At 45.5% G+C, this 15693-nt stretch overlaps 1 protein-coding gene across 2 annotated transcripts in view; it reads left to right on the top strand.

Annotated features, from left to right (window-relative positions):
* The window catches only part of LOC122622955 (zinc finger CCCH domain-containing protein 13), a 148357-nt gene that overhangs the window by 2372 nt on the left and 130292 nt on the right, over positions 1-15693 (top strand). For both annotated transcript variants that reach the window (XM_043801779.1, XM_043801780.1), the window contains one exon: positions 3121-3703. The gene's annotated coding sequence lies outside the window, so the exon portion shown is untranslated. The remainder of the gene's footprint in view (positions 1-3120; positions 3704-15693) is intronic.

Raw genomic sequence — 15693 nt, forward strand, 5'->3', positions numbered from 1 at the left:
GCCACTGGGCTCTACACGGCGCGAAAGCAGGTTACCTATAAAAATTGGTAACTTTGGGTATAAACACCTTTGAATCTGATTTACTTTAGTTAATATTAAATTATTTACTTTAGTTAATTTATAGTTTATATTCAATTATAAAGATCAGTTAACCAAATAAATAGTATATTGTCTTCATTCTAATCTGAAAGGAATACCTATATTTTGAGAAGAGATAGCAAGTATCATATCATATTTTGATATTTTGATATATCATATCATATTATATCATATCATATTATATCATCTCATATTATATCATATATCGTATCATATTATATCATATCATATCATATCATATATCATATACTTTGATTAGTTAATGTGGCCTTTATTTTAGAAACTACGTATTTGTATTTATAACATGTTAGAGGTGCATTAGTTAAGCAAACTATTTTCTTCCCAAAGGAATTCAAATATAAGGGCACCCCTATTTTTTCGCCGTGTACAGCTTCCCCTTTGGTCCGTTTGCTTTACTTTTTTGGCAACTGTTTCGAAAAAATGGTTATAAGCGCAAAGCGGCGGGGTTGTGAATTCTCCAAGGCAAAGGCGTCCACACCGAAGGGGGCGTGGCACCCAGCAGGCGATCGAAGGTGGATGGTGGGAGAGGGAGGGGTATGAGGTATTTAAGGCAGGGGGTGGCTCGGAGAAAAGCAAACTACAAATAAAATATGATTATGAAATGATTATTATAATTATGCTGGCATCTTCACAGATGTTGTTGCCGTTAACTGTGACCACGCCCCCACACACACCGCGCCTCCTTCCCCGCAGCCCCGCACCCCCTCTCCCCGGCGACCATCCCCCCGGCGCTGCCACCAAAAAAAGAGTGCAGGGGAAACCCAAGCGAGCTGGTTAATAATAAGCTGAAATTAGGGCGTGCTGGGCCGAAAGTCTCCGCTCGTCCCTCACCAACGCGTACACAGGGAGAAAATGTGTGGCTGCACAATACTACATAATACTTGCTAATAATAGTAATTATATACGATAACAAAGTTACGCTAGGCATGCCATCTTTCAGTTGTTATATTTCATTTCAGCTGCACCCTAGTCTGGAAATAGTTCTTAGTGTACTTCAAGCTCCTTGAGCTGCACCTTCGACTGAAAATAGTTCTCAGTGTACTTCAAGCCCTCAGCAGAAGAAGCTTCTTCCTTAGTTGGGCCCAAAAAGATCTCCAAGAAGCAGCTCGGCGCAGAGTTCCCACATACTCTCGTATGCAGCCTCCCAGAAGGCGTGGGTGAAATGGCCAGAGAAAGGGGCGGTGGCTGTGGTGGGGGGCGTGGCGCGCGAATGAGTGTGTGCGTGCGTGCGTGTGTGTGTTTGTATGCCTTTGTGTCCTTATTATTAGCAGAGGAGGCGTTGAAAATCCTCTTAAGGTAAACTGTGCATTATTAATGAAGTGCAGGACTCGAAAAGAGCGAAAGGGAAAACGAAAGGCTGCTGGATGAGGGAGGGGAGGGGAGGGGGTGGAGGTGGAGGATGGGTCGTATTTGTTTGGGTTTTCACTTTTGTTCATCGGGGTCATGGGTTAAAACAATGCTCGCTGCGGCATATCATAGATGTGAATAGTTAAGTGACATTAAATAAAACGAGCTTGTAAAAGCAGCACATTACATAGGTATTAGATGGTATAAGTATTAGAGTATAAGCTTTTTAATCTATATTACACAACTTATAACTCGGTTTTAGCCACATTCTGGCATTCTGTTAGCCTGTAAACTATCCAGCTAAAGCAATACGAGTGTGTACCCTGCCAAGGACCCCATTCACTTTGCCAGGATAACACTCGCACGCTGCTCAGTCGGAGGGCGAAAAGAGATCCTCTGCCGCCGACTAATCGAATTAATTGCTTAGACGCAGTGAGGCTTATAACCACCTAATCAGATGAGAGCCGCAGATGAGAATTTATTCCTGGCCGCATCGCAATCTGGTTATAATCTCGCGCTGATTACAATGGTCAGTGGCCTTAGCCATTTTTTGTTTTCCTCACTTCAGTTTTTTGTTTTTTTTTCTCTTGCCGGGGAAGTGAAGTGCGAGATTGGATTCCGCGTGGCACCCACTTCATAGGAAGAGCCAACGCCACCCTGCAACAGAAAAAAAGGAAGAGAAAAGTTCAATCAACTGAAATTTTCTTCAAACTCGCCCCGGAACTCAAGCCAATAATTCACCTGCTTAACTCGCCGCCTCGTGTCCGTTTCGGCCACTGTTTAATATTATAAGTAATTCACCTTTTTAGCCCCGCCCCCTCTCCTCCCCCCGTGGCAGGTGAAGCCTCCCCGCCCCCGGGAAAAGGGGATTGGGAGGCGATTTCGCCGCCTGTTTTGTGATGTGGAAACGATGCGCATAAAATCAGCGGCGCGTATGGCAGGAGGCAGCAGGGGCGGGGATCTGGAAAGGGGGCTCTTAAGAGAGGAGGGCCGTTCGGCGGGGGGAGGGGGGGAAGGGGATTTTGGGGAAGGAGCAGGAGCAGGAGCAGGAGGTTGTCGACACCAAAGCAGCCTGGCCGGCAGTCCGGAAGGCGATCCACAGTACAAATAAAGTTTAGTTCCTAGAAAAATATTTATAAATTGTATGAAAATGTGTGATTGCAAATCTATTGATAAGCCTGTGTTGCATATACCATTTTAGTTCATTATCATAAGAAACTAACATATGATTTTAAAACTAAAATGAATTCTATATATTGTTTAATATATGTACAAATAATCTGAAAATTTCAAATTCTTTAAACTTTCATTTATTTACGTTCCATATAATTTGATTATCATAGTATTGATCATCAAAGTAATATATTAATATGATTTTATAACTAAGATGAATTACTTATATTGTTTTATATATAATCTAAATTTATTATTTCAATTATTTACGTTCCTTATAATTTGATTATCATATATTATCATAGTATTGATCATCACTGTAACATAATAATGGCATAACATATGATTTTAAAACTAAGATGAATTACTTACATATATTGTTTTATATAGTATAATCTAAATTTATCATTTTATTATTTACGTTTCTTATAATTTGATTATAATTTGCTTTCTGTTATTACCACCCCTTTCTTCGCGCAGTGTCGTTGTCCGTTTGCCGGTCCTTTGTATCAATCAAAACAACGCGAACGGAGGCCCAGCGAAGTGAACGGCCAGCGGGACGGACAAACGGACGGACAGACGGACGGAGAGACGGACCTTAGCCAAAGATTTGACATGGATCAGTAATCTAATGCCAGATTACGTATACGCATGGCGGGACCCGCAAACTTTGGACCCTGCCAACCAGCCATCTAACCATCTAACCGTCCAGCCAGGCGGCCAACCTCCTTGTCGTCTGTCTGCGGCTATGTGGCTGCGTTCCTCAGATGCCACGCCCCCCAATCTCCCCCTAACGCCCCCTGAGCGACAAACGCATCCGAAACCAAGCCAAACCAAAGCAAACCAAAACCGAACTGAGCTGCGCTGAACCGAACTGAACTGAACTGAACTGAACTATAGCGAACAGAGAGCCGGCATGAATGAATGGATGAATGAGCTCAGCCCGGCTCAGCGCAGCTCCGAGGAAATCCCGAGGAACTGGGAACAGGGAGCAGGGAGCTGGGAGCTGGGATCGAAGAGCTGGGAGCCTGGGAAAGGCGCAGGCACACTGGGAGAAACTACAGTGAGTGAGCATATAATATATATATATATCATATATTAGATTTTGCATCTTGCATTTCAAGTTTGTGTTCAAGGCTGTCATAGGTAAGGGCAACTTATTTGAACTTTTAGTATCATATGTACGTTTGTTTAATTTTATGCTACTGAGCACATTTTCGCGCAGTGCTTGTCTAACCATGGCCGTTGCTGTCAGTTTGTCAGTGTGCTCAGCCAGTCGAGAGTTTATATCGATGATGACTGCGCTGATATAGCGAAGGAAACACGACGCACCGAGCAGCTCCATCGTTGGCCGTCTTCTGTCCTCCGTCTGACTGGGAATCCGAATCTGAATCCGAGGGCTTGGCACTCACACAGGTACAGCCACACACACACACAGCCACACACACAGCCATACTCACACCCATGGGCGTTTGGCAAGTTTTATGCTTGTTTGGGCCCGATTTCGGTTAGCCCGCTTGTCGGCGACCTCCGTGTTACCCTGGCATAAAGTTATTACTGCTCGAGGAGCGGGGGTTGGGGCTGGGGTCAAAGGTGAGCGGCGATGGAGAGGCCACACATTTATTTTATGCCACGAAAGGTTACGCAACACAGCCATCTTCCACTTTTGGCATCCACTCGCTGGCTGCCCTTGAAAAGGATAATGCAAAGACACATTCAGAGCCCGAATACCGATAATCACGCAAATGAAGGGTCAAGTATCCTTGCTCTGAGTTATAAAAAACAGATAAGCATAAGGAGAATCTGCGAACATGTTATGATTAATACCCACTGCTAGTAAGTTAGCATCCATGGTAATCCAAGGAAATGGATATTTGAGATACAACTGTGGATACAAAGCGTAGATACATTCCATAGTTTCCTTGGGATTTGAAAGATGGCAGCTCCGATAGAAGGCCACAAAGGCGAAGGGGCCGCAAACTGGCTGTCTGTGTGGCAGATACGCTCGTACACATCGATATGTATGGCCAAAGATAGGCCGAAGTTCACTGAGGGGTGCGGGGTGAGGGGGACGTGTGGCATGGCCGCCAAAGCGTGGCCATCCAGCCAGAAAACCACCCGAAAGAAGCCCCAACTGCTCCACTTTCCACCCGGTACGTAATCCACTTGCCACGCCCCCCAGGAGTCCATCAGAGTTGACATGCTACGCCCACCAGCAGATATGTAGATATTGTATATTTATATATTGCTGTGTCCATGTAAAACAAGTGGATGGGTGCACTGCGCGAAACGCGTTGGGTAGTTTACAGTGGGTTTTCAGCACAAATTGAATAGGGATTATAAATACACAGTAAAAGAAGAAGCATATTCTTATGGGCACTAAAAGTATGTCGAATTTCAATAAGATCTAATATTAAAGGATTATTAAATGTTAGTTTCTGAGACACCAGAAAACTGCTTGTGCAGTTATTCATTTTAGCTTGTACTTATATTTTTTTTCGGTGCACCCTTGCTATATCCGTCTGCTATTTTTGCGTTGCTGAGAAATGGAAATATTCCTCGGCAGCTCCAGTTCGACTTTATCTTTGTCTGACTGTAGTCCTCCTGCCTGATTTTCCATTTCCTCTCCGTTTTTCCGATCCTGGTACGTGACTGAATCGTCGTTGCACGTATTTGCTGCTGCTGATTTGTGGAACTTGCCTCCTTATATAAGCATAATTCCTAGAGCAAAGTTCGATTGGCAGCGCAGGAAATATGGCACAAAAAAAGAAGAAAGGGTAACAAAAAAAAGGGGGGGCCACCTGATTGACATTAGTTATTGACATTCTTTCTCTGCCTGCGGAATGCATTCTGCAAACTGCACTTTTATTCGATTTCGAATCCGATCCCGCTTGTCAACTCGTTGAAAGGGGGACTCCAAAATGGGAGAAAGGAAATTACAGCATTCAATTGGGCACTCCATTTGGATATGGAGTGTGGGCATCATAAATAATAATGTTCCAGTTTGAGTTTGAATTTTGAAGCATACTCCTTATAGAATATGATGATATTCAAATAGTTGTATTTTCACATTCTTGCATTGGCACATGAATATTTGTGTGCCAAATGGGTGGGAATGAAATAAGGGCTGTGATTCCACTTGGAACATCGTGGTTGGATGTTGAATGCTGGGATGTTGGAACTCTGGCCCCAAAACGCCAGCAACTGTGATTTATGCCCCCGCCCCAGTGCTACGCACAGATATATATCGTCTAACGATGGCAAGACTCGGGCTCACCTTTCGCCCAGGATCTAGGCAACTGGCGAGGTGGGGAGCGGGGGAGGTGGCTACGTCGGGGGAAGGATATATCCATCAGGCATTACTTTTATGTGGCAGTTGTGCTGCCAGGGCGAACTCGTAAAAGCAACGCAATTTCGCATTCACACTGACACTGACTGATGTGCCGGGGCTGGAGGTCCTTGGGCCAGCTCCTTGCTCCTTGCTCCTGGCCTCGTCCTCCTGGCTTCGTCCTCCTGCATCCTGGCCCCTTGCCATCCCATCCCGGATCCAAACAGGAATCTGGTTTGGTTTTGGGTTGGGGTTCTGGTTTCTTGGGCCTGTCATTCATTTCTTATCTCTCGCCTTCGCCTTGAATGTGTCTCTAGGCTGTCATTCTGCTTTCGATGAATATCTGCCGTGCTGGCGGAGAAAGTGGGAATGGGGCAGATGCACTGAGCGAAATCTACACCGACATGCAGGTCAAACAAGTATAAGAAAGCTCACAAAAATATACAAACGTGTTAGCACAAATTCAATTAAATAAATATCATGAACAGTGATAAGTACTTTCTCCAATAGGATTTTTCAGCAAACAGTTTGGTTTATAGTTTCATTATTTTAAATAAATATTATTAACAGTGATAAATACCTACTCCAATAGGATTTTTCAGTAAACTTGAAATATAATCTGCAGTTACAGTTTTTCCTGGTGTAGAACCTGATAAAGTGGCAGCTTGAGTGGGAGGCAAAGTGGCAGCGACACAGTCGTCATCGTCAACGTGTAATCATCATCGTCATTGCCATCTCCATCTCCACTTCCATCTCCAACTCAATCCTCGTCCTCCATCCGTCCATATCCCCATCCCCATCCCCATCCCGTCCATATCCCCATCCCCATTCCCGGCCAGCAGCCATCTCCATTCTCGTAAGTATCAGCATCAGAATCAGGAGCGTTGTCGTCCTCGCGAAATCGCTGTGTTCCAAATAGCCTCATTGAGTCGCTCGGTCTTTGCCCCAAACCCACGCCCACTCCCAATCCCACTGCCACACTCAGAGAAAAAACTGTTGTCTACGAAAAAATAACAAAAGTACAACTTCCGAAAACTGAGATTTGCCAGTACTATATTTGCAATAATCATTGAAAGAATTCAGAATTTCGATGATGTTTTATTAGGTTTATAGTTTCAAGTGACTCCTCACAAATGTTTTCAGTGCTTGCATGTACTAGCTCTGCGTTTGTCAGCAATAGCAACAACTCCATAAGCTAGTTATACACTGCCAAAAATCCATGCTTTCGTATTAATTAAATAATTCCCACTTTATATTCCAAATTGATTTATATTGATTCAGTTCAACTTCTTCCTTGCTAAATTGAGCCTGAATAAGAAAAGTGATAGTTTCCAGCTTGAATTGAGTAGCAGAGCCATTTCTCCGGGTGTACCTATAGCCGTGGCCATGGCTGTGCCGCAGTATCAGCTCCAGCATCGGCGGCAGTTCTCAATCCTGTTGTTATTACAGCCAGCACAACTTTTTATCACCGTCGCCACCCCCAAAGTGCCAGTCAGCGTTGCATCGTCAACAGCAGCAACATGATTCTCGGATTGCTGGGGGTATCTGGGGAGCTCCAATATATATACATACATACATACATATATATACATATGTATATATGTGTATATAGACAAATATTTTTTTGGGGGTTAGCTTTTGGCTGGGAGCCATGAGCCGTGAGCTCGAGAGTTTCAGCTTCAGGTCTCGCTGTGTGCGGAGCTTTTCTTTTCTTTTTTTTCCCCCATTGGAGTTTATGGTCTTTGTCGCACACACACACACACACACACACTAACGCACACACCAAATAACACTCACACAGACACGGGCAGCCAGTCAACTGTTATGTGTTCAGCCATTGAAACGTTTTATCAAAACTACCCATGGCACACAGGCTCAGTTTGGGGCGGCGGTTGGGGGTTGGGGCGTGGAAAGTGGAAAGCCCAGGCCTTTTCCCCAACGATGAAAAAATAGTAGAAAAGCCATAGAACAGCAACCTGTCGTCCGAATCCGCACTCGATCCGTACTAGAATCCTGTCCTGCCAGAAGGACGTGGGTCGTTTCAAGAAACCTCCTCGTACTTGGCGAATGATTTTGTTTTTCACTTCGAAAGCTTTTCTATGATGCAGCATGGTTATGGGGAAAAGTATTGTAGTGGATAACTACGATTAATTATAATTTTGCGGGTGATTTGAAATTAACCGCTTGGGCAAGATCTTTGTCCGCAATTCGGTACTCTACAGTCAACCCTCGCTGCGGTCGTTCTTCTCGGGCTGTGGCCGCTGTTTGTTTGTTGTCTGTGTGCCTTTCAGAGGTCAAATTGTAAACGAAATACGAGCGTTTTGGGAGCAGCAGCAGCAGCAACAGCAGCGGCGTTGCCTGATTTTGATGGCCTGTCGACAACAACACGGCAGCAGCAACAACAGCAACAACAGCAAGGACACCAGAAACTACAACACTGAAATCAGCAGCAGTAGCACTTGCAACAGCAGCAACAACACTTGCAACAGCAGCAGCGGCAACAACACTGCTGGGCAACAAGGATGTGTGGGCGTCATTGCAGCAGGCAACTGCCAACTGGCGACGTGCAACGTGCAACATGCAATGGGCAATGCGCAATGGGCAACTTCCACCGTGCAACTGGCAACGTCGCACTCCGGGGACAATGTTGCTGCTGCAGGACATGGGGCAACCCAACATGGGGCGGGGAATGCAAGTGGAGCAGCAAAATCAAGAGGTTGCATTGCGAGAATACACACACACACACACATGGATGCACATCTGTGCGTTACGGCCGTGCCACGGCACGTACACAGATAAAAATCAAACACACAATGTTGGGAAGCTGCACTTGACATGCCGAAAGAGACAGACGACTGCGGGGGAGAGAGAGGGCAGAAGCGAAGTGGTCAGGTGTAGTTGCAAGGAAGCAAAGGATGTTCCTTCTGTGGATATGGCGAATTGTTAATTTTGTGCAATTATGTGCAAGATTGCAGTGAATTTGGTCGAAAAATAATGGCAAAAAGTTCGTCAAAAACTGATAAGGAAACTTAGTTGATACCCCTGCATTATTGACGACCTTTTCCCGCACAACTCATTTGGGGCACAGTTTTTTGTCTGCCCCACAAGCGGCTAAATTTGGTCTTCGAAGTGGAGATTTTCATGCACATTTCCCCAGCAGCCAAGCAGCAAAGCAGCAAGCTCTCTATCCCGGCTCTGCTTGCGGTAGCTTAAAGTATGGTAATTCCTTTGGCACCACCCGAAAACACCACACCCCACCACCCAACCACCCAACCACCCAGCCACCCATTCAGCCATTGAGGCAGCCACCCACATTATCCGACAGCAAGTCAAGCCACAAATGCGACTTTCGGTTCAGGTTCACTTTTGGGTACTCGGCTCTTTTTTATGGCATAGATTATCATAATTATTGTAATACTTTTGCATGGCTTGACTTTGCCGGCAGAACAGAATAGAACCAAACTGAACCGAACAGAGCCACCCCCTTTCCTCCCTGCGGGGCTTTTGAGCTTCAGTGATTTGCATTTTTCCAGCCCCAGCCCCAGCTTTTCCTTTTCCTTCTGCCATATTTATGTGCGCTTGGCTGGAGATGAAGATACGGGACACAGATACGCTTTACGGCAAATGGCAGAGGGAAATCGCTGCGAGGGTTATATATACAAACATATATACATATATATATATATTAGTAGAGATGACCTGTGTGCCGGCGAGGTGTTTTCCCTGCTACTGTGCCAACAATGGCAACTGCTCCCACGGGAGGCGAGCGAAGATCCCGAGCAGCCGAGCCCAGGAGTTAGCATCTGTTGGGAAAAATGCTCTGCGCATGGAGATGATGATGCCGAAGACGATGATGGGCCCCATGTGGCGGTTCGATCCCAGCCACCAATGGCGTCCACTCCGTCGTCGCAACCTCGAAAAGATCAATCACGGCATACGCGTATGTGTACATATGACTCAACGATTGAGTTCGACTGCGTGATGCAGCATATAAAGGTTACAACTTGGGCCTGCATGAAATGCTAATAGTTCATAGCTGAGATGATATGCATATAGAAACATGAAGATATATATATACATATATAGAGAGAAACATCAGTTTCTGCAGCGTTTCCCTTTCCCAGTTAATTGGCTTATCAGAGGCGCACTTTTTCCCCCGCAACAATTGCCACTTGTGCGCTGTTGCTGGTGTTCCTGGTGTTCCTGGTGTTTTCCCGCTGCCCGTTGACTTTGGCATTTGGCAATTGCATTTAGCGCCAAATCAAATCGTCTGATAATCACGTTACAAAAGCCAAATGCGCCGAAATTAAAGCCAAGAACGCGGCATGTGGGCATGTGGCATGAGGGTGCGGTGCACAAGGGGGAGGACCAGCAGGATCTGCTGCATGGCAACTGTGTGAGGCACGCAAGGACATCGAGGGCTCGAGTTGTCGACGGCAGGCGACGGCGGGCGACAGGTCAACCCCAAACAGAGCTCAAAGCACCAGTCGCGAACCCTCGACCCCTGCTGTGATTTTCGGGCAGTTTGCTGAACTCCCGCCGGGATCAGAGAGATGCGCCGCGGCGCCAAATTCGCTGGTCGCCGCATCTTCCTTCGTCCTTCGTCCTTCGCCCTTCACCCTTCGTCCTTGGCCCTGGGTCCTTTACCCAACGCTTGTCGCTTGGCTTTGACATGCTGCCCCCGCCCGATTGCCAAAACTCAGGGCCGCGTAGTGATGACACCAGTTTTTGCGACATTTTCAGCGCTTAAAGGCTACTTTTCAAAAGCCATAATTCCCATTTAAAACACACTTTAAACTATTCAACATTTTCCTTTCCTCCCTTTTGTTTAGATATATATTTTCGATCAGTCTGGCTATATTTTGTTGCAACACTGTCGCGGCTGGCAGCTTCAGGCAGCGTCTGTTGTAGCTGTTGTTTGCTTCTCTGCTGCCTCTGCCGCACAGGGACATGTGCAACACTCCGGGGCATATATGTGTACATATGCCATTCACTTTTTCGAGTGTGTATTTCACGGCCCGTCGAACGCCCATTCCAATGCCCATGTAGCAATGCCCTTCAGCGGGCCACCCTGCGGTGCGGTCCACCCCTGAATTGGTGGAAATAAAAAGGGAACTATTTTGTTTGTATTTAGATTGCATTACTAAGCAAATTGCGGAAAAATTAGCGGCTGATTTGGGGATCATCTAATTACAAGGGCAACGGCACACGACCAGATGCAAACGGAACAGCAGAGGGAGTGCGTCCTTATAGACATACTCGTACATTATACAGAATAGTAGAATGGCCATATATCACATTACCCTGATTTGGCTCGGTGCGCCGGCGACCGCGGATGCTGACCAGAAACTGCCATATGTGCCCTTAAATGCATCTGTATCTTTTTTTATTTGTTCGTCCCTCAGTCCTTCAATTGCTGGGCAATGAAGCTGGGGTGATGTCCTTGCGCAGCCGACATTAACTTCCTTTAGCGAAGCGATACTCTGCGTTTTATTCAGGAAATATGCGAGCAGGTGACAGAAATTGCTGGCTAATCGGCGAAATAACACAGAGAAACAGCGAAGAGCAACTTCAGTTGAAAAGCTATCAGGATATAGGCTAGAAACAGATTTTATAACTACTTTGAAGGTGTAAGTATGCAAGGATGATGGTCCATTGTCCGCTTTATAACAATCAGTCAATGGAGAAGTGTCTGAATCCAGCTAGTATCCAAAAGTATCCATAAGTATTGGCCAAATTGGAGCATTATTAATTATTATTACTAATTTCTTTCTATCAATGAGCTATAGGCTACAAAACAGATTTTAAAACTACTTTAAAGGTGTAAGTATGCAAGGATGATGGTTCATTGTCCTTCTTACAACAATCATTTACCCCAATTGTATGTTTTTTACCATCAGTCAATGGATAAGTGCCTGCATCCAGCAAGTATCCATAAGTATCCATAAGTATTGGCCAAATTGGGGCACTATTAATTATTGTTAATAATTTCCCACTATCGTCGAGCAACTGAATCGCATGGCAAATGGCCTATTAGCCATGTTGATGAGCACGATGTCCTCAGACACTTTAAACCACTCCGGGGAGATCATAAAAACTTTGCCATGTTTGATGGAAAATAACAAGCTCTGTCGCTGTCTCTGTCTCTGTCTCCTTTTTCCCGAGCTGCCCCCAGCTCAACTTTTCTGCTCTGGTTTTTGTTCGCAGTCAAAAATCCACTTGAGTGAAAGTTAAACAAGTCGGCGAGGGAAGCACTTTTCCAGCGGAGAACCGAGAACCGGGAACTGGGAACCGGAATGGCACATTTTCTGCTATAGTATTTCCGTTTTCTCAGTTTTTAACAAAACACAGCCACAGGCGATTTTCCAAAAATGATTTCGCAATGAGTTTTCCCCTGCCCCGAACTCCGGCCATCTTAAGCCATCTAACCCCGCCCCACCCCGCCCCACCCCGCCCAACAACTCCTGCACTTTACAGCCTCATTTTCTCCCCTTTGTGCTCCTCGAGTGTGTGCAAAAGTTGCAAAAGTGATTCGGGCATAAAACAGATAGAGAGCCAAGTCGCAAAAGTTGGGGAAAAATTTCAAGTGGAAAAAGGAGGGGGGAGGAGGGGGTGGGGGGAGCAGTCAGTCAAGATGGCTGCCAGCCAAGTGGTTGTTGTGTTCCCCAATGAAGTGGAAGTGGAAGACGGAAAAGACGGAAAAGCCGGAAAAGTGTGTACAACGACGTTCGCTACCTGGGCCAAAAGCTCCATTCTGCAGAAACCACATGGAGCGAACCCTATATCCTATAGATATATCACAAGATTTGCTGATTTACTATATCTTTGTTATATCAAATAGTGAGAGAATGCACTACGAAGAAGCTTTCTCTAAACTTCGATTGAAAGTTGCCAAAAATGGCAGATCCTTAAAGGCGCGTGTTGAAGCGGCTCGTGTTACACGACTGAATCCTTAATGTGTGTGCCAGTGTGTATATATCACCCGGCGGCGACAGGTAATTGTGTTTCAGTTGCTCCTCCTTATTTTTTCGCTGGCAACAATAAAAACGATGACAATGCCAGTTTGTGTTGTTCTCGTTGTTTGTTTGTTTGTTTGCCTACCAGGTGGGCTTTGGGTGGCCACCAGTCACCAGCCACCAACCAGCAGCCAGTAGTCAGTAGTCAGTAGCCTTGAGAGCCACTGCGTCCTTCAATCTCCATTGCTTGAGTGGATGCTGGTGTGCTGGTGCTGGAAAACTCATTCAAAGTTGAACGCAATTTTTCTTGCGTCCTCTATTCACACGCACATGTGTGCTTGTGTGTGCCTGTGTGCTTGTGTGTTGGTGGTGGTGGAGGGGTGGGGATGGGGATGGGGGTCGCTTCTACCCCACCACACGGCCAGCATTCATTTCCTCAGCTTTACCGCTTTACCTTGACGCTCCTCATGCGGCAGCCACAGTCGGCCAAAGCGAAATGTGTATGAAAATAAAAAATGATAAAAGTTGGCAGATAAAAATTACACACGCACACACGCACACACTTACGCAGCTGTGCTGTTGTGTTGCCAATTCACCTGCCTGCATACAAAATGGCGAAGGAACAACCAGCCCCGCCCACCTCCCTTCCTGCCTTCCCCCCCCTCCGCTCCTGTGCAGCGTTTATCCTTCGTCCTGGCAGCAAAACTCAATTCGAACGCCGCCAGCTTTCCCATCTTGAGGCCCCTTGTCGCCACCCCAGGAACATCCATGTCGGGAATTGTAATTTTTCTTGCTTCATTTCCTTTGCCGTTCTCGCTTCGTTTTCCCTTTATATGTTGTTTTCCCTTCCCCTCCCTTCCCTTTCCTCGCTTTTCCTGTTCCGCCGCTTTTATTGAGGAAAGGAATCGAGCGTAAAGTACTGTTTAAAGTGCAGAATAACCAAGTTGCAGAGCAATTAAATCAATCGAAGCTCTATGCACTTTATTTCTTATTTAAAGCATAAACATATAGTAAATAATATAGCAAATAAATCAGTTGCGTTTTATGTTTCGGTAGTGAAAACTAGTTGTTAATCATAAGTAGGGAATCAAAAGTAGGAAATCATAAGTAGAATATCATAAGTTGGAAATCATAAGTAGGTATTCCTATTCAGAATATTTTTCCCGATTTCCCGTTTCTCGCTGAATATTAAGCTGCTTTGCTTTCGGTGCCGTTTAATATTCCACAGACTTCCTTCCACAATCTCCCTATTTTTCCCCTTCGAGATGTCTTTGTGCTCAATTTTCCCTCGCCATGTTTGTTGCTGTGCCACCGACTGCTCGGAAAATGTTTCATGATTTTCTCCTTTTTTCCTCTTCTACTCTGCAATCTTTCGCTGCCCATTTCGAATGGCTTCTTAGTTTTGCTGGTTGCCATTTCTTTTCCTTAGTTTCCAGTAAGTTGTCTGCTTTCCACGCGGCAGCTTTCCATTGATCAGAGAAATAAATCCCAAAAGTTGCAACAATTTCGGGAAACCAAAAATGTTGACTATTTTTGATGTTGGGTTGTGCTTAAATGTTATCTTAATTTGTAGGTAGTAAAATACTGTTCGTTGGTTTTTGGCACATGCTCTCGAGCAATTTTCGCACACTTTTCCTGGGCATTTTCTTGTAGAACATAAATTATCTGTTTGCAGAACGAATGATTTAAGGTGCCTGTTGTTCGAGCGAAAGGAGCAAGGGAGCGAAAGGAGCAAAGGAGCGAAAGGAGCAAAGGACGAGGCGTGGGCGACAGTCGCGAATGCAATTTAAATATTTGCATTTCGCTGTTTTTGTTTTATTCCGACGCAGTTTTCCCCTGTGACGCTGGAAAATCGAGCGAAATTCACATGGCACGGTGGAAAACGCATTCTTGTTGTGCGGCTGATCTTTGCGCAAAAAATTGAGAAATGGAAAATGGAAAACGGAAAATGGAAGGTGCAGCAGCAGATTGAGTTGCATTGCAAGGAGAACGGTGGCGTCTTAAAGCTTTAAGGACTTGCCAGCTGGGAAATTGCATTACTGAGTAATTTTTCCCTCTCAGCTGCTGCTGCTGCTGCTGCTGCTGCTACTGCCACCATTTTCCCCGCACTTTCCCCGCAATTTTTCCGACCATCTCCGCTGTCTGTTGCTGCCTTCATTTTATTTTGCGCGCAATGAAATTGAAGTGAGGCAGCAGCAAAACAGCAAAAACAGAAACGGGTCCTGGGATATACGAGCAGGGACATTTACAGTTAACTTCATAAAGAAAATTTAACGAGCAACATCCTGCGCACACAGTGGGGAAATGCGGGGGAGGGGGAGGGGGGGAGCGCAACAAGGATGACGACAACAAGATAAAATGCATGCTCGGGAAAGGAGAATGCTGAAAGGAGCAAGCGAGACACGACGAAATACATTATACGACAAGGACAACTCGGCCGAGATGCACACTGAGAAAAAAGAAGCCCAACAAGTTAAATTGGCTGCGAGAATATAGCCAACTAGCTATTGAGGAGCAAATAAGGGAATAAGGGAATGAACAACTATTGTAGAGCTGCTTTAATTAGTTACTCATTGCATCGATTCTTTTCGATCTTTAACTAGATTACTTTTCAGGATCTAAAGATCTAGTACTTTCTGAAGTACTTGGAACTTTTTGCAGTGCATAACGGGGATATGGACAGCCCATGAAACGGTGGCAAATAGAAGGCCGCCATCTGCCCATCAGACGCTCATCAGGTCGCGCACCCCTCACCTCCTCAGCTCCGCA

The sequence above is a fragment of the Drosophila teissieri genome, chromosome X (assembly GCF_016746235.2).
Source record: "Drosophila teissieri strain GT53w chromosome X, Prin_Dtei_1.1, whole genome shotgun sequence".
NCBI lineage: Eukaryota > Metazoa > Arthropoda > Insecta > Diptera > Drosophilidae > Drosophila > Drosophila teissieri.